This window comes from Desmodus rotundus, chromosome 9, assembly GCF_022682495.2.
Source record: "Desmodus rotundus isolate HL8 chromosome 9, HLdesRot8A.1, whole genome shotgun sequence".
Classification (NCBI taxonomy): Eukaryota; Metazoa; Chordata; class Mammalia; order Chiroptera; family Phyllostomidae; genus Desmodus; species Desmodus rotundus.
Window position 1 is genome coordinate 26,610,510 of NC_071395.1, and position 19,152 is coordinate 26,629,661.

The 19,152-nt window shown below is 35.8% G+C and overlaps 1 protein-coding gene and 1 non-coding gene across 8 annotated transcripts in view; both read right to left on the reverse strand.

The window, feature by feature from the left end:
- GRIA2 (glutamate ionotropic receptor AMPA type subunit 2) overlaps positions 1–19,152 on the reverse strand; it is a 126,083-nt gene that overhangs the window by 74,887 nt on the left and 32,044 nt on the right. The window lies entirely within an intron of this gene.
- Positions 3,015–3,149, reverse strand: LOC112312709 (U4 spliceosomal RNA). Its single transcript, XR_002975601.1, has one exon. It is a non-coding gene; the product is annotated as a U4 spliceosomal RNA (small nuclear RNA).

Below are 19,152 nucleotides of genomic sequence, written 5' to 3' on the forward strand. Positions count from 1 at the left end.
GGGCAGCAATATATAATTGATACAACCACCTCTTTCTTGACAATATTAGACAATTGTCTAATATTTCCCAAGACACCCAGTAATTTTCCATATGGTTGTTGTCCTGGGCACTACTTTTCTTCTATTTTCATTCTCAGGGATTTCAATAAGCTCTCTTTTCCTCTGACTCTTCAACTAACAAGCTTTATAGTGCCTTGATACCGTATTAAGAACATACATCTTCCAAATACTTTGCTGTATCATCAGCCAAATAACAATCCAAATACATTGTATCTGTTTGACCCAAAAATTTTTAAAAATAAAAAAAGGTTATTTTAATAAGAAACAAAATACCTATGATAAAAGTCATCAGGTAATTTCTGGAGTTGTCACTGTTCTAATCCTAAATACACTGATAATTATGATATGACATAAGAGAAACATTGTAGCGATGTATGACTATGTATGGTGACAGATGTCAAATAGACTTATTGTGATGATCATTTTGCAGTGCATGTAAGTATCTAACCATCATGTTGTACACCTGAAACTAGTGCAATGTTATATGTAAATTATGCCTCAATTAAAAAAATACTCTTAAAAAAGGTTTTGGTGAAAAAGTATATATTTTTTCCAGAATTAAATATAAGATGTAGAAAAAGCTACTAGACTCATAATTTCTAAATAAGTTAAATGTAATTAAACTAAAAAGCCAGTTTTGGAATTTATTGATTGAGTAAATCTCACATACAAATAACGCAGAAATATAGGCACTCAAAGGAAGATACTAATACTATTTTCTTTGTTATAAGCTCACATGATTACTTTAAATCATCCAATCTTATTTTAGACATATAATTGAATAAATAAGCAAATTAATAGATGAATCTTCAATCCCATCTTTCTCCTAAATAAATTTATACTTAAACATCAGGGTGACATATAAGGGAACATATAGTGCTGAGTCTTGGCCACTGTGGTCGGTAGGTTTTCAATGTTTGAAATGAAAGGTTTCCAAATGTAAAACTCCAGCTTGATAAAAAGAGGACCTGGTTTAGTGCTCAATAACCTGTGTTTGGTGGCTGAATTTATTATGTGTCACTATTTGATTTTGATTGGCCATTTACCCACCCTATACCCCCTGGTTCCTTCCTCGTAAATAGCATTAGCTACATCACAGGGGTGTTGTGAAACCAAAGTACATAAAATAACAAAAAACTATTTTTAAAAAAGCTCATAAATGATGGACCTACCATGTTATGAAAGTTTGAATTTTCTTCCATCTACATTGTTTAATTTGCAGACAGCAAAATTAATCACTCCTTCTAGTAACAAATGTTATGCTTTGCAATAACAGAGCACAGCAATCTGCTACTATCAACCAGTGGTAAATAGCCTATGTTCCTACATTCTAATATATTTAGGTTTCATTAAAATAAATAAAATGTCTCTTTTTCTGAACTGATATAGAATTTGCTTAGTGTTTGAAATGTATATTTCACTTTTTAAATCTCTAATTCCTAACACAAGAAATGGCCTAGAATAGGTGGTCAGAAAATGTTTAAGAATCTTGAATTAGTGAATGAAATAATGAGCAAATAAATACCATTTCAGATAACTTAATAATGAAGGAAAATATGACTTCATTTCTGCCACATTTAAATCTTCAAAAATTGCTAACACAGCTGGAGCACCTTGAGCCCCATGCCGAAGGCAAGCCTGAAAGCGCAGCTGTGGAGGCCGCCGGGAGGTGTGTTCTCAGGATGAGCCAGTACCTTGGAGCTAATGGCTTATTGCCTTTCGGAGCACCAAACCTTCCAGGTGTCTCCAAAATATTCATGACATGGGACACATGTCAAATTTCTGAAAAGGCACAGGCAGAGCAAGGATGGAAGCACTTGAGATGGTTTATACCCAAATAAGTAGGGACATTTCTTCATGTAGTAAAATAGAGCACTTAATGTGTGGGAATAATTTCTTCTTCTTCTTCATCATCATCATCACCACCACCACCATGAGTTCCGTCTAAGTCTCCTCTGCCAGATGGAGCTCTGACCCTCATTTAGAAAACCCAGTATCACACTGAAATTTAGAAGTTACACTAACAGTGAAAAAGGGTTCCCCTTTCAGGATGTACGGGGGTGCAGCCACTGTGGCAAGTAGTATGGAGATACCTCAAAAACTTAAAAATGGACTTGCCTTTGACCCAGCTTTGCCACTTCTGGGAATATATCTGAAGGAACCCAAAACACTAATTCAAAAGAACAAAAATATCCCTATGTTCACTGCAGCATTATTTACAATCACCAAGATATGGAAGCAGCCCAAGTGTCCATCAGTACATGAGTGGATAAAACAAGTATGGGGCATTTACATAATGGAATACTACATGGCTATAAAAAAGAAGAAAAGTTTACCCTTTGCAACAGTATGGATGGACCTGGAGAACATTATGCTAAGTGAAATAAGGCAGCCAGAAAAAGACAAATACCATATAATTTCACTTACATGTGGAATCTGATGAATAAACTGAACTAACAAGGAAAATGAGGACAGGCTCATAGGTGGAGAGCAGGATGACAGCTACTGGGAGGAGGTTAGGGGATGGAGGGACTGAGCAAAAAGGAAAAAGGACTCATGGACGTGGACAACAGTGTGGTTATTTCTGGGGATAGGGGGTATAAGGGGACTACATGGTAATGGGAAAAATAAAAATAAAAAGTAAATAAAATAAAAAGGGGTATGCCACTTTAAAAAGGGGCATACAAACTAAAGAAACACTATTTGAATTAATTATGGAAAGAATTTCTACTTATAAGGGGAACTTGATCAAAATCATTTTAAACCGCTTATTTAAAAAGAACTTTTAATGGAAAAAGTCAGGTATTAATACAAAGCAATTCTAATTACACAAGATTTAAAAATATGAATTCATTTATGAAAAACTGATGTGCCCAACTGCAAGGTCCTTTTACGTGAGCATAAAGGAAAGCTCACAAGTATACCATACGATATTTATTTTAGTAGAAAAGACACCTATACCATGTATCAGTTGTAGGTATCAAAATGCATGATTTTTAAAATGTGAAACCTCATAGATACATTTTCAATTAGCAATAATCGCACCTTGGATAACCTCATTAGCTACGATACTGCCACTGCGCAAAGCTTATCATAGATACATTTTAACTTATATTTCAAAATAGTTAAGGAGTATACAGAATATACATATGTCTTTCAAGAAAATAAAATGTCAATTTTTAATTTGATATCTAAAGAATAATATATTTTTTAAATGTAGAAATACCTAGTCTGGTATAACTCTACTTGTAAGAAAAGAAAAAAAAAATCCATTGGAACTTCACCTCATGCTGCTGAAGAAGCTGTAACACTGACGGCACCGGGAAGTTCAGGCCGCCGGAGTCCAGGACTGTGCCATATTGCTGCAGCTCTTAACTGACTGTTAGATCTCAGCCACGTTACTTAAACTTTCAGGGCATAAATTTGCTAATTTATAAAATAAATGGGTGTTACTAAATAATCTCTTAGTTCCCTCCAATTCTGACGCTTAGATTAAATGACTGTGTCTGAGAATAGTTTTTGGATGCAGTCATAGGTGAGACTTTAAGGAACACCTGTTGTAACTTTGGTCTGCCATTCTGAGTTCAAACGGGTGCCTTTGGACCCCATACTTTTCTCCTTCCATGTGAGGGTACCTAATGTTGACCTGTCTTCCTCAATGCAGACAGTGCTGCTCTCTGTCTTCCATACTTTTACTTTCATCCTCTTTCCCGTGTGGCATCAGATGAAATGAGAGGATTAATTCAAGAAGGAATGAGGAGAGAAAGGAATCTTCTTCGCCGAATCACCAATTCTCCCCATTAACACTTTGAGACTACAGTCTATAGTCTACATGTGTTTAGGTGTGTGTGTCTATGTGTTTGTATAGTTTGCATAGATACACACATGTACAGGGTCTGGTACAAATAACATCCCATTTTATTATAAAATATTTTATTGAAAATCATAAGCGTGTAATTCTGTAACATAACAATATCACACTCAAGCACACCGTATGACATTTTAGGTGAAATGTTCAAATTAAAACTATAAATTATTACACCCGTATTATTACCCTACCAACCACACTCACGCAGGCGTTACTTCTGCCGGACCCTGTATATACATATGCACATCTACATGCATATGTAGATACATGCACATCAACATACATGTTTATATGTACACATACATACACACATGTATATATGTAGTGGGTAAGCTTTCTTCTCTCCAACCCATACTCATATTTTCCAAATCAAAAAAAAAGACCTACATACTTAGGCAACCAATATACAATATTTTTTCCTTCTTTGGTTTTAAATTATCTTCTTTGTTACTATTTTTTCAATAAACCATTACTAAGAAAAGAAAATTTGTATTCTGGGGGGGGGGCAGAAATGTATGCCCTGAATGTATCAATAGAACTGAATAATCACTCAGGTAGAATAAAATTAAGTTAGATAGGTTTTTTTTTTCAAAATAAGAAAAAAATTAAAATTATTATTCAAGTACAATTGTTTCCATTTTCACCTCACCGCGGTCCCCCACCCCACCCATCCTCATCTCCCATCCTTAAACCTACCCCCTTTGGCTTTGCCCATGTGTCCTTTATACATGTTCCTGGATGACCTTTCCCTTTTTCCCCCCATTATCCCTCTCCACTTTCCTCTGGTTACTGCTGGTTTGTTGTTAATTTCAATGTCTCTGGTTATTTTTTGCTTGCTTGTTTGTTTTGTTGATTAGGTTCCACTTAGAAGTGAGATCATATGGTACTTGTCTTTCACTGCCTGACTTACTTCTCTTAACATAATGATCTCCAGTTCCATCCATGCTGTTGTGAAGGGTAGGAACTCCTTCTTTCTTTCTGCTGTGTAATATTCCATTGTATAAATGTATCATAGTTGTTTTTTTTTATTCACTCATTTACTGGTGGGCACTTAGGTTTCTTCCAACACTTGGCTATTGTAAATTGTGCTGCTATGAACATTGGGGTGCATAGGTTCTTTTGCATTGCTGTTTCAGGATTCTTAGGGTATGATCCCAGCAGTGGAATTGCTGGGTCAAAAACAGTTCCATTTTTAGTTTTCTGAGGAAATTCCATACTGTTTTCCAGTGTCTGCACCAGTCTGCATTCCCACCAGCAGTTCACTAGGGTTCCCTTTTCTCCACATCCACTCCAGCACTTGTTTTTTGTTAATTTGTTTATCATGGCCATTCTGGCAGTTCAATACTAAATGTTATTTAGTTGATTAACAAACTTGATTAATCTGGAAAAATATACATAATTTTTTTACAAAGATATTTTTTTCTGGAGTCCTGACTTACTTCTCTTAACATAATGATCTCCAGTTCCATCCATGCTGTTGTGAAGGGTAGGAACTCCTTCTTTCTTTCTGCTGTGTAATATTCCATTGTATAAATGTATCATAGTTGTTTTTTTTTATTCACTCATTTACTGGTGGGCACTTAGGTTTCTTCCAACACTTGGCTATTGTAAATTGTGCTGCTATGAACATTGGGGTGCATAGGTTCTTTTGCATTGCTGTTTCAGGATTCTTAGGGTATGATCCCAGCAGTGGAATTGCTGGGTCAAAAACAGTTCCATTTTTAGTTTTCTGAGGAAATTCCATACTGTTTTCCAGTGTCTGCACCAGTCTGCATTCCCACCAGCAGTTCACTAGGGTTCCCTTTTCTCCACATCCACTCCAGCACTTGTTTTTTGTTAATTTGTTTATCATGGCCATTCTGGCAGTTCAATACTAAATGTTATTTAGTTGATTAACAAACTTGATTAATCTGGAAAAATATACATAATTTTTTTACAAAGATATTTTTTTCTGGAGTATTGTCATCCTACCTTAGTGATTTATACATAAGTAGTACTGAGTTCAGTTTAAAATTGCCTTACATTTTACTTAAAATGCTATTTCAACAAAACCAGCACTATAGTATCTTGGCATAACAACAATAATAACAAAGACATCAAGCTTTTATGTTAATACATCTATTTTAATATTTCTTAAAAGTAGTATAAGGTAGATACTATTAGTTTCACTATGAGGTCATTGAGGTTCACCAAGGTTAAGTAATCTGCCCAAAGACACACAGGAAACCACAGATCTGAGTTGCTAATATAGGCAGTGGGCCAATTTATTTCAGTAATATTTTATATCCTTAACTGCTAAGACATAGAAACATTTGAAATGCCAACCCCGTATTAGAAAGAACATGGTTCCCCTTAGGCCATATGCAATCTGTTATTTAAGAGTCATGTGGAAGAACAGTTTTGAGAAACCGTATGAAGTCATGTACCTCACATTCACTATAACCTTGAACAACACAAAACCTTACAGATCTATCTCATTCATGAATGCCCTTTATTTGTATTTTCATGCGGTCTCACATTTCTGGTTACTATTTCATTAATTTAAAACAGACTATTGAAAGTAATATTTATTTTGATTTTTCCTAAAATACTTTCTTTGTGCTTCAAGGGGTGTCCTCTAATTATAATCTAAAATTTGGGGAATAAGTTCATGCTTATTCTCTTTATAAAATTTGATCATCTCTCCTTTCAACACTCTGGCTTTTCCTACAAAGGGTTCTTTTAAATGCATTAAATAAAAAATTCAAGAGTTGAGACAGTTTCAATTTCAAAGTACTAAAATTTCAAAGGAGTCCAGAAACTTGTTATTCAGCTGTGTCAAGAAGAATTTGAAGGAAAGTGTTTCTAAAGTTAAAAATTCTGATTTGAAGATAGTCTCTCCTCTCCTAAATGACATCGCAAAGAAATTCCAAGGACAAATGCATTGTGCCTATGTCTTAAATCAAAAGCTCTAAGGAAGGAAAAACTGACCATACTTTCCCACTTGTACTTTCCAAGTCAGAGTCATCTTCATGTTTTAAAATTTTAGCATACAAGATTTAAAATGTTATTAATGTTAAATAAAATGATGTGAATAGCAGTGGCAAATAACAAATATGCCTGTAATAATAATGTTAACATGCTTGTAATAATAATTAATAACCAAATAATTCTCTACAATATTAGAAATCTAGTTTTTCATAGCATTCCCATACTTAAATTCAAGGAAGTTTTTAAAATATTTTTGGCACAAAACTATCATCCTCCTTCTCTTAGATTTTCAACTGGCTCCTTCTCTTGTTTAAATTTTTCAACTTAAAAAAATAAAACAACTTGCTCAACATTTCATTCTCCTCCATCTTCCCCTGTCTTCGACTGTCCAACATCTCCAAAGAAGTCCATGGCCTACATGCAGCCTCCAAGTGCTCACTTCCAGTCATTCATCAGCTCACTCCGATGATTCTGCCAAAGTCACTCTACCAAACTCATATGCTCAGCTCCCCAGTGACGTTCCTTCTGCTCCCTCCCAAGGACCCCTGATGTCTCAGCATGAACCACAGACAGCCTATGAAACCTACTTGAAACTGCTTTTACTTGCCTTCTATGGCACCACTGGTCTAAGCATTTTTTCTACTTCTCTGAATGCTTCTCCCCAGTCATCTTTGACCTTTCGCCTCCTCTCTGAACATTAAATGTTGGTTTTCCTTAGAATTCTGTCCCAAGCATGCTTCTCAAGGCATATTCTCTTTTATGTACCTTCATTCATTCACAGTCAGACCTTCAGTTAGGCCCAGGCAGAACATGGCAAGGTCTCTATCTCCAACTGAGATCTTACTCATGAATTCCAGACCATCTATCCAATTGCCTTGTAGACAAATCAGTGGGATGTTTTCATAGGCCTTTTAGTTCAATGAATGGTTCCAAAGCTGAGCTCATCATTTTCCCATCTGGACCTTTTTCTGTTCTACTATGAGGTAACGCAATAAGTAACACTCTAAGTTGTTCAAGACAGAATTCATATCCTTGCCTTCTGTATGTCCTCCACCACATGGAATTAGTCACCATGTTTTGTCAAATATACCTTCTAAATATCATTCCGACCTGACTTCCTTTCATCCCTACCCACCTGCCTAGTTTCAGTCACCATTATTACTATCCTGGAGTTTCACTCCATTCTCCATATTGTAGCCAAGTGATCTCCCTATTGCATTCATAATTTAATTCTGCATTGTGATTGAATTTACATGTTTGAAACTGTCCAAAATCTTCCTAGTGCTGTTATTTTAGATTCCAAAGTCCCTGAAGCCTGGTGTGATTTGACCACTGATTCCTTCCTCAGCCTCATCTCATAAAACTCTCTCACTTGTTTTCCATGGTCTAATCTGTGATGGATTAAAGTTGAACACAGCTTCTGGACATGCTCCCCATAAAAGATTGAAGGATATTTGTGTTCCTCTTCAATACGAAGTCACTCTGCTGCTGCTTGGCCTTTAGCAAGCACACAGCAGAAGTAATGGTGTGAATCTCTGACCTGGTCTTTAAGAACCCTGGCAGACTCTGCTTCATCCCTCTTGAAACATTCATTCCTCGGACACTGCTTGGAATGCAGCCATCATGCAAGTAGAAGCCCAGCTCGCATGGTGAGCTCCCAGCCCACAGCCCGCATCAACTGCCAGTCACAAAAGTGAGCCATCATGGATTTTCTAGTTGCATGAAGTCCAGCGGAATTTACATGGGGCAGAAGAATTGGCCAACTGATACCAGTAAACCTACAAAATCATGACAGCTAATGAGATAATTGTTTTTTTAAGTCACTAAATTTTGGGCTGGTTTGTTACACAACAGTGAATTACAGGAACAAATGTCTATATGTCATCTTATCTATATTTCAACTCATTGAGACAGAACCTCTGTTTTGCTTATTCATCACCATATTTTCAATGCCTACTAGAGTTTCTAGTCACACAGTGCATGTCCAATTAGTACTTATTGACTTATTTAACTATTAAAGAAATGCAAAATAAATTATTACCATCTTGTTTCAACAAAAGCAGTCTAGCCAATTGATTAAAAACTTCTGAGCTGTTAGACCAGACTTCATGAGTGAAATCCTGCCTCTCCACTTACTGCTGAGTGATCAGGAAAATGTTACATAAACCTTCTGTGCCTCAGTTTATTATCTGTAAAGTGAGGATAATTTTGTTTGGATGATTAAATAAAATAATACATGTATAAATGAGTGAATGGCATATCAGAGCCTCCTAGTGAATGTTATTACTTTTTTTCTTTGTTGAAATGATAAACTGTGAAGCAGAGAAACTGAGTAACTTTGAGTTCTCCTTGCTAGCTGACGACAGAGCTGGGACTAGCAAACCCCTTTGTTGTTTTATTTTCTTCACACGTTCCTCTTCTGTTCTTTTTAAATGTCACCACCACCTCTACTAGGCAGAATAATAGTCCCGTAAAGATTTCCGTGCCCTACTTTCCTGGAACCAGTGAAAATGTAAAGTTATATGGCAAAAGGAATTAACGTTGCTTAATCACTCTGATTTAGAGATGGAAAGATTATTCTGGATTAATCAGGTGTAATTACAAGGGTCCTTATAAGTGGAAGAGAAATGCAGAAGAGGAATAGTGCCAGAGTGATACAATTTGAGAAATATAAAACCAATGTGAGAAAGCCTGGACCTGCCATTGCTGCATTGAAGGTGGGAGGGCAAAACCAAGAAATACAGGTGGCTTCCAGAAGATGGACAAGGCAAGGAAATGGATTCTGTCCTAGAGCTTCCAAAGGAATGCAGCCTTGCTGACACCTTGATTTTAGTTCACTGAGATTAATTTCAGAGTTCTGACCTCTAGAACTGTAGGATAATAAATTTGTGGTGTTTTAAACCACTAAGTCTATAGTGATTTGTTACAGCAGCAATAGGAAACTAATACATCATACAATAAGTTTTTTGTGGATTCATAAACCTACATGCAATTCAAAAAATCCATATGTGATACATTATCTAAAGTGGTTTGGAATTTATGGTATTTCATTTAGATATATCCATTCAGGGCCATTAAAATTATTCTATCATCCTCTATCAATATATTCTACTACTAAAAGTGAGGGTAATATTTCCATTTATTTGTCAATGTAAAGTTCAAAAATAGGAAAAAATCAAGGAGAGAAAAAATATTAAAAGAGAAAAATAAAGTTAATCCTGATAATTCAAGGACTTCTGAGTGGCAGTTCCCACTGGAAAAATCAGCACCTCTGATGATGAGTTTCCCCTGGAGAAGGGACTTCCAGCCTCCTGACTCCCCATTGAGACAGTAGAACTATTAAATTTATTGCAATTATAATAAATGCTCATTGAATCTACACTGTGTAGATATTAAAAAACAGATGAATACCTCTGCCAAGGCAGCTAACTCAACACACTATTAAATTGAATTAGGGCAACAAGATGCAGAAGCTGTCATACCTGTAAATGAATCTTGAGCCATATGTTGTAGTGTGTTTATACACTAACCTCTTCAGAAGTAGCAAAACCTTTTGATACCACCTGGTTGGCAATATCTTCTGAATGAACTCCAATAAAATGGAATAAAATGATAGTACATGAGGTCTGCACTCTTTAAATAGCAACAAAAATGCAAGTATATTATTTGATATATTAAGTTCTTAAACCTCTTATAAAAATATTTGAGCCACTCCAGAGATAACTCTCCCAATGAAGACATCCAAAAAAGTAGAAATTCTTTCATTCAAAACAGTCTAAATATTTGTGCTTTCTGTCAAGCAAACATGAAGCAGTAAAATATTAGTGTCTGCTTATTGCTTTGAGTACTCACAAGGGAATGAGGGAAACAGGGAAAGACAAAGGGCCTTGGAAGAAATAGGGTATCATATCAACTACTTTGAATTGCAGAGCTTTAATGTGATGTATATGGTCTCTGCTTCCGCATTCAAAGGAAATAACTGAGTGCGATTGTGGCCTAGTTTATGGAAATCTTGCTATTCTTAGCTTCTCTTGACAAATTTAAATGACAAGTAGGAAAATCACATTTTAAGTAGGCATTTGTTAACTTCTGTGGAGTAAATATATAAGTTTACATTATCTTCCTCTTATGCAATATTATACTGTGGTTGCTATTTCTTTTTCTCAGCCACTTAAATAACTTTGACCAGTGATTAATCATTTTAGAAGTATAACATATATGGAAAATAGAAATAGAAAGATTTCCCTCAGAAGTGTTTATGGTAGTTTCTGTGTCTTATATTGTGCCTCATTTGAGAGGTTAATGAGAGAGGGATAAAGAGGCAGGTTGACCTGACTGGAGCATGTTGTGTCTGATGGCAAGTGAAAGATCAATGTGTACCACAAGATTTCTTTTGAGGCAAGACTACAGTTAGCCGATTAAACGGTGCTCAGAATAGATCCTAGTTTCATGAACTGAGTCAAAATCGGGGTAAAATTTACAGAAAGGCTCAGAAGCTACATAGGTACTCAGGCTACATTCTCAACACCCTCTAACTGTCAAGGATGATTAGAAGGATAATTATTGGAAGCCCAACAAGTAGCTTAGTAGAAAGTAATGACTTTCTTTTTGATTTCTCTTTGGTTTGATTGGCCCAGAAACTGTTATAGGCCTGAACTTGAAGTTATAGAGCACATCTAGCAGCAAAAGTTGCCATTAAATTCTTGCACCCCAAATGGCATCTGGGTCAACAGTGGACCACATATACATCAATGGTCCCATAAGCTTATAATGGATCTAAAAAATTCCTCTGTCGTAACCCTCATAATGCTGTAGCACAACACATCACTCACACGTTTGTGGTGACGCAAACTAACCTACACCAGTAGTAGTAGTAGTAGTAGTAGTAGCAGTAGTAGTAGTAGTAGTAGTAGTAGTAGTAGTAGTAGTAGTTGTAGTAGGCTATACAATCTACTTTGTGTAAGTGCACTCTCTGATGTTTGCACAATAATGAAATCACCTAACAACACATTTTTGGGAGGTATTCCTGTCATCGAGCAGCATGGCTGTGTTTGAAAAGGATAGGAACACAGAAAGACGTCAAGACATGGTGAGTAGCAGCCAACGGCTCTACTGCCTACTGTGCACAATTGATGTTTTCTTCATGCTTTCATCTGAAGACTTGGATAATGTGCTGACAGGATCTTATTTGTGATGATCACAAATGAGCCCCCAACCTAAAGAAAACTTTGATTCATGTAAGTTAGATAGTTATATTGTTCTCCAGGACAAGCACAAAATATTGATGCTATTTTCGGTCACATAAAACTGAGTTATTAAAAGACCATTATCTAACACGGTTGAAGGATGCTATGTTTTCCAGCAAGGAGGTAGCAAGGGTTTCAAATCAATTCTGCAAGACTTTTGAGCATATAGTCAATGAGGCAGCATGGCATAATGGAAAGAAAAAATACTTTGGGAGTCCTGTAAAACCTCAGGTCTTCTAGAAACTGATACAGAATCTCATTCAAAGGCCAATGCGGAAGCATGAGCATGACAGATAAGGCATAGGTGGACAAAAAGACAAGATAATACACTGCTTATACAAAAACAGACACATATTTTCATAAATATGTTAAACATCAGACCAATGTAAATAAATACAGTATTTGCTCAAGATGGATTGGCCTACAAAGCCAAAGAAACACCATGAAGCTCTAGGAAATACAAACTTAAAAACACACCTTAATATTTTAACCAATCTTATTTGCACAAATTGTCTTTTCAACAAACTTGCTTATGGCAAGTTTGTCATTTGGTAAACAGATTATTTTTCTGTAATTCACTAGCTAAATAATTTTAGTCAAGATACTTAACTTCTGAGTACTGTTATTTTTTTTGTTTGTTTAATAAGGTTTGTTTGCTGATGGAGGAAAAGGAGATAAATAAAACAGTACCCAGAACATATCAGATGCCAAAATATTTACTTAAAAATTTTAATATACACAAAACAATGTATTTAAATATAAAAGAACCAAAATATGAATGATTTCATACATGCTCAAATTCTGAATAAAATGATGAAACCAATATATTAGATATTGAGGTATAACATTATGTGCAAAAGAAAATCAGGAGAAAAATAGATTGATTAAAAGTTATAGACTGATAGCTGTAGGCAGGAAAAGGGAGATGGGGAATGGTGGAAGGAAAGAGAAAGGACTATTCAAAGGACATGTGTGAATGACTCATGGACATAGACAAAGTGTGGGGATTGGCTGTGGGTGAGAAGGGTGGTCTGGGTGGAGGAGGGGCAAAAAGGGAAAAAAGAAATTGGGACAAGTGTAATAGAGTAAACAACAACAAAAAGTTACAGAATCTTGAATCTTACAGTATGGCTGTGGCTTGGTCCTGAACATCGAATAGGAAATTTAGCAACAGAGGTAGAACTAAAGGAAAGGCCCTCTCAACAGGCAGTACAGCAAGAAAAGCAATGAAGCTAAGAGAAAGAACAGGAAGGGTGAGAGAAGGAGGAGGATGAGAGGAGGGGAGAAAGATAAGAGAAAGTGACAGGGACAGAGAAAGAGGAGGAAAAGAGCACCACCAACAACTTTGGGGGTGTGAGAAAGTCTCCTGGCTACTCCATATCTGGTTTTCCCTACTTACATAGTAATGACAATTTTAACTATGCATATATTTGACTAGTATGAATGTTACATGTTTAATCTTCTATGCAACTAGTATGGCCAGGTTACCAAGTGCTACTAAGTTCTGGCCGATGACATACGAGAGGAAATATTACATGCAAATTTTAGGGTATGTTTTAAATGCTGACAGTGTACTCTTCTTCCTCACTTCATCTCTCATGCTCCTGGAAATTGGGACTTGGTGCCAAGTCACAGTTGACCATGCTGAAAACTTCAGGTAGCAGAGCTTGGGTTCTTAAATGACCACAGGGAATAGGTCCATCACACCAGCCCTTGACCACTGACATCTGGGTTGTTAGTGACAGAAGATTAAATTTTTACATTGGTTAAGTCACAGCTGTATGTGATATCTTTTACACAAAACTGTGTTGTAATTAACAGTATGAATTACAAACTGGTAGGTCGTCTGATATGACCAAAGTATAGAAAGATGTCTAGAAGAGAGAGTTGGAATGGAAGGATGAGCCATTAAGTGAAGAGTCTAGATTGAGGAGATTGTATTGTTTTCCCCACAGTGGAAACTCACAGATCCCTTTTGAAAAGAGCAGGACATAGTCAAATATGTACGTTAGAGAAATAAATTGTGTAGAACAAATTTTAAGAAAGGAAGACTAGACACAAAGACAGTGAACTCTCTGTTGTACTTAAAGTATGATGTAGGCTTGTGACCACAACAGTAAGGAGAGGAATGAGGAGAAATCTTCCAATTTGGAGCCAGAACTGACAAAATTAGGCAAGAATTGAAATTAGTAAGAGAAGGGTATTTGTGAACATGGAGACATAAAAAGTAATTGTAATCAAAGGCAATGTTAATGTGGTTAAATAACATGAAAGAAATACACTTTTAATGGTGTTGTCTGGCAGTAGGTTATAAAGGATAATTTTTAAAGGTGTTCAGTTCTAATTAACTTTAAGTGGAAACTGGTAATACAAATGTGGGGTAACAAAAGATTTAGAGGAGGTATCTATATTTGGTTCTCTCCCAAATAGGGATAGCAATGGATGACATCCAAACAAAAGGGACAAGGAAGATCATGTAAAATGAAAATAAAGAGAACAGAAAACAGAATCATAGTATGATGCTCTTCTTTCAAATTAGTTTAATGTTTTGTTCCTCCTCTAGGTTATAGGGTGAATGAGACATAAGGTTCATATCATCTTGCAACATCAAACACACAGTTAACTAGTACACCTACAGAACGATAGAGCCAGCCGCTAGTCATCTGGACCAGCCCAATTTGTCATAGTTAAAGAAAGTACCATGCAAAGGGGTTAAGTGACCTGTATCGGAGAACTTCACCAAACATCCGAGCTACCCAGTCCCACCTTGATGGGCCATATTTTCATGCCCAATATTTTGTAAATCCTAGTAAAAGTAGTCTAAAGGCTTTTTCTCATATCCTTTACTTCTTTATCATCTAGTATTTTGTTCTGTTTCCAAACCATTGGGACCTTGTCTGCTTTTCAAGAATAAGTAATATTGAGGTTCAGTTAGTATGATGCCATAGCAAACTGGATTTTCATACTCAATTGCATTGGATACAAATATTTGTGGAACCTTTAGTTTGTTCCCATAATTATTCTTTTAATCAAATAAATCATCTCCATAGTATTTTAAAAGAGTAATGCCAAAAGAAAATTATATTCTGGTCTCAGAAGTCAAGCTGAGAGGCACTATGATGAATGGCTTGGAAACTTTTTAAATTAATCCTGTAGATATTCACAAATGCACTTCTTTTCACATTGCTATTCCTTGCATTTTGGTCGAGGAATCCAATTCAAGCATCTACCATAAATAATATTTAGGGAAAGAACTCAAGGGCTCATTGATCTTTGTAAGCATTTAGAGCTACATTTTTAAGACACATTCAGTCAGGCTCTAAAGCAATAAAGATAAAATCTTCCTTCAGTGATGTGAAAGGCAAAATAAATTTCATGAACAAATAACAACCTCAGAGAGCGATTAAACATTGGGAAGAAGAAAACACAAGATATAGCTGAATGCAGCAGAGCACAGTACAGACCACTGGGCCTGGAGTGATGGAGTGATGGGTTCGACCTCAGCTTTCCTAGAGCACATGGTGTGAGGACAGATAACCTCTCTGTGCCTCAATCTCCTCGTCATAAAATGAAGGTGACAATGCCTGTGTCGGTGCTTCCGTATGGAAAAAGAAGATACCAGATGATAGTAGATACTAAGTACATTTAGATGCTAAATATATACAAGATTTTAGAGAAATGTTACTATAATAAAGAATACATATGAAGAAAAAATGTGTATCTTTAAATACCAGTCACCTGCCTGGGTAATAGTTTAACATTTATTCATTCATTTATTTATAAAGCAATGGTACTTAAAAATTCTGAAGGTGACATATATTATCAGAGTCATTATATTAAACCCTTCTAATTCATCAGAAAAAAACAAACCCAGAAAATGTTTCATAAGTGAATGACAGAATTGCTGATAATTTCTGTTATTTCTGGAATCCATTCCAGGCTCTCCAAGATCCGCCTCTGAACTAAATCCTAAATGTTCTCACAGACGCAGCTTACTTGCCTCCTCCTCAATATCGACATTCCACCTTACCCCACGTTTCCTTTCTCTGAAGTTGCAGCTGCTCTGGTTTTTAATTATTTGGTAATTCCAATACTGCCTTCTACTATGTCCTGCAGTTTCAAATTCATGATCTCATATTAATACTCAATAGTTTAATGGTTTACCTACTATATTTAAAGTACATTAATATTCGATACATTGTAAGATTCAATTTGACAATGAACATGCCACCACATATCTACATTGTGTATATTTATACTGCATTCTTCACGGGAAAGGCCACATGGTTTGTTCCATTATTTCCTTCAATTCAGATTAGTTTTTCAGAGGCTCCTACTAAAACTAGAATAATAAGGTTTTTAATTTTAAAAACTCTACTACAAAGATAATGTTTTTACAAAACTATCTCATGACTCACAATGACCTGTAATTTAACTCCTATCTTATTTTTGATAATAGCTCTAAGCACCAGAGAAAACAAGCAATTTAGAGAGCCAATTCAAATCTGGTTCTCCTGATTGCAAATCACTTACTTGTCTACACATCTTAGAATTCACCCTTGATGCTTTCTAGATATCAAGCCATGATAGCAGAAAGCTTGGTGACTTCCCCTAGTTGGTTATGAATTCATTCATTGTCTTATTACAGGGAGAGTTTGGAAGTGTCAGCTAGATGGCAGTGGCCAGCTCTTCAGTCGTAACTAATTAATTACTGTAGAGGAGGGAGGAGCTCACCGGTTTACTCCCTAAAACTCAGAGGTCTAGTGTGGACATAAAAATAATTCATTTACAACTCAAATCAATGAATTAAGTTACATCCATCTTGTGAGCTGCTTTTGTTCATTTAATTTCACCAGGAAAATTCATTTAATATTTAATAAACCTCCTATGTTCATGTAATGTATTTAGTAAGGATACAGCTGCAACATAACTACATTTACCATGAATACATGCTCATTGGGAATTTCTAATAAAGAGTAAAAAGTTGAGACAAACAGTAAAAGTAAGTGAAAAATCTCTAACTACATCACTAATGTAATCTCTCATTACTACATCACAGTTCATATCACCTTTGTGTATATCTTCAAGAGATATTTTATCAGTGCATTTAGGCATGTATTACATACACGGTATTTTTATAAAAAGAATAACAGTATTTTTATACTAAGATAATGAAATATTTCTCATTGAAAATACAACTACATGTATTTTCATGGCTGAACAGAAATCTGTCGCATTGATTTGCCATCATTGATTTAACTGATTCATTTTTAGTGACCATTAAGGCTGTTTCCAAATTTTCCCCATTGAAAACAATGAACACCCTTTACTTTTACCTTTGAGCACATACCTGACTGTCCCAAGGACAAATTGCTTGATGTAGAATTACAGGTTAGATATGCAAATTTGGACGAGATAAAACCCCTCCAACTGGGCCTGAGTCTATTTCACACATGCACAACCACGGATAGTTCCACTCTTTACTATATTCTCAGTTTAGTAAATATTTTCACATGTTTGTAAAATACATGTACCTCTTCCTATTGTTGTGTTTCCTGACCTTTAACAATCTTATAAGGTTGCTTGTGTTTCTTCTTTATTTGTAGGAGCACTTTACAGACATCATACACTGTAAATGCTAACCATTTGCTAATTGCATACATTAGAAACATTTTCCCAATCTTTTATTTTTAATTTTGAAATGAGGATCGGAAAATTTTTTTCAGTTTTATGCCATCAAATCTATTAATCCTTTCTTTTATGCTCATGTTTTTTAGATATAACCCAAGAAAGGCAACGTCCATCCCTAGACTATGAAAATAGCCTCTCTGTTCTTATAGTACTTACAGGAAATGGAAAACTTATGTTACCTTTGCAAATAATTGACTGGTCGTCCCAAATCATTAACAGATTAATAGAACTTTTCCCTTAAATAACTGAAAAACTTTCCTTATCCTTAACGTATAATCACACATATGTATTTGTGATGCCTAAATAGGGGGGAAAAAAGCATTATTTCTTCTCATTTTTGCCATTGTAAAAATCAAAAGTATACACGTGCATTTTTCGTTTTAAAACATTTCTGAAAAAACTACTTTCGGATAAATAGGTTTATTTTTACTTGCATGTGACAGATCTTTACAAGAACACTGAAAAAGAATTTTTCTCCAAAGTTTATTGTACTTTTTCCATAATTAGACTAAGATAAATATTGGTTCCTGCTAAAAGTGTGTGGCGGGGGGGAAGCAGGGTAATACTGGACATTGCTGAACTTGACTTGGCCTGGGGCTAAAGTGCCCAATGCAGCTCTCCACTTGGATAATTTTGGTGGGATCTGAAAGGGGGTGAGCCATGGTTGAGTCTCACTGAGAGTTTTGATCCCTGCAAGGAAACAGTTTTTCCCGAGCATAGTAATTGCAATAAACTTTGTGCAGGAGATTGAAGAAAATAAAACTAAAGTTTAAATTTGTGAGTTCTTGTTTCTTGGTGTTTTCAATTCAAGCTCTGTAGTCCCACCAGTAGAAAATCCTCACAGACTGGGACAGCAGTTCTCAAACACTTGGGGCTTATCATTCCTTTACATCAGGGGTGTCAAACTCATTTTCGCTGGGGCCACAGCAGCCTCGTGGTTGCCTTTAAAGGGCCAAACGTAATTTCAGGACTGTATACAGGTAACTACTCCTTAACCATTAAGCGAGAGCTCAGTGCTCCTGCTGGGTAGAAACAAGGTGCCTAGCTGGATCAAACAAGGTGTATTCGGCCCACGGGCCTTGTGTTTGCCACCTGTGCTTTACATTCTTAAAATTATCCAGGATCCCAAAGAGCCTCTATTTATATGATTTTGTAAATTCTTATCTTTGTTTACTGCATTTAAAAGTAAAACAGAGATTTTAAAAATATTTACATATTCATTTTAAAACAACAATAAGCTCATCAAAAGCAAATATCAATAACACATTTTATGGAAAACAAGTATATTACCCCCAAAATGAGAAGAGTGCATTGCTT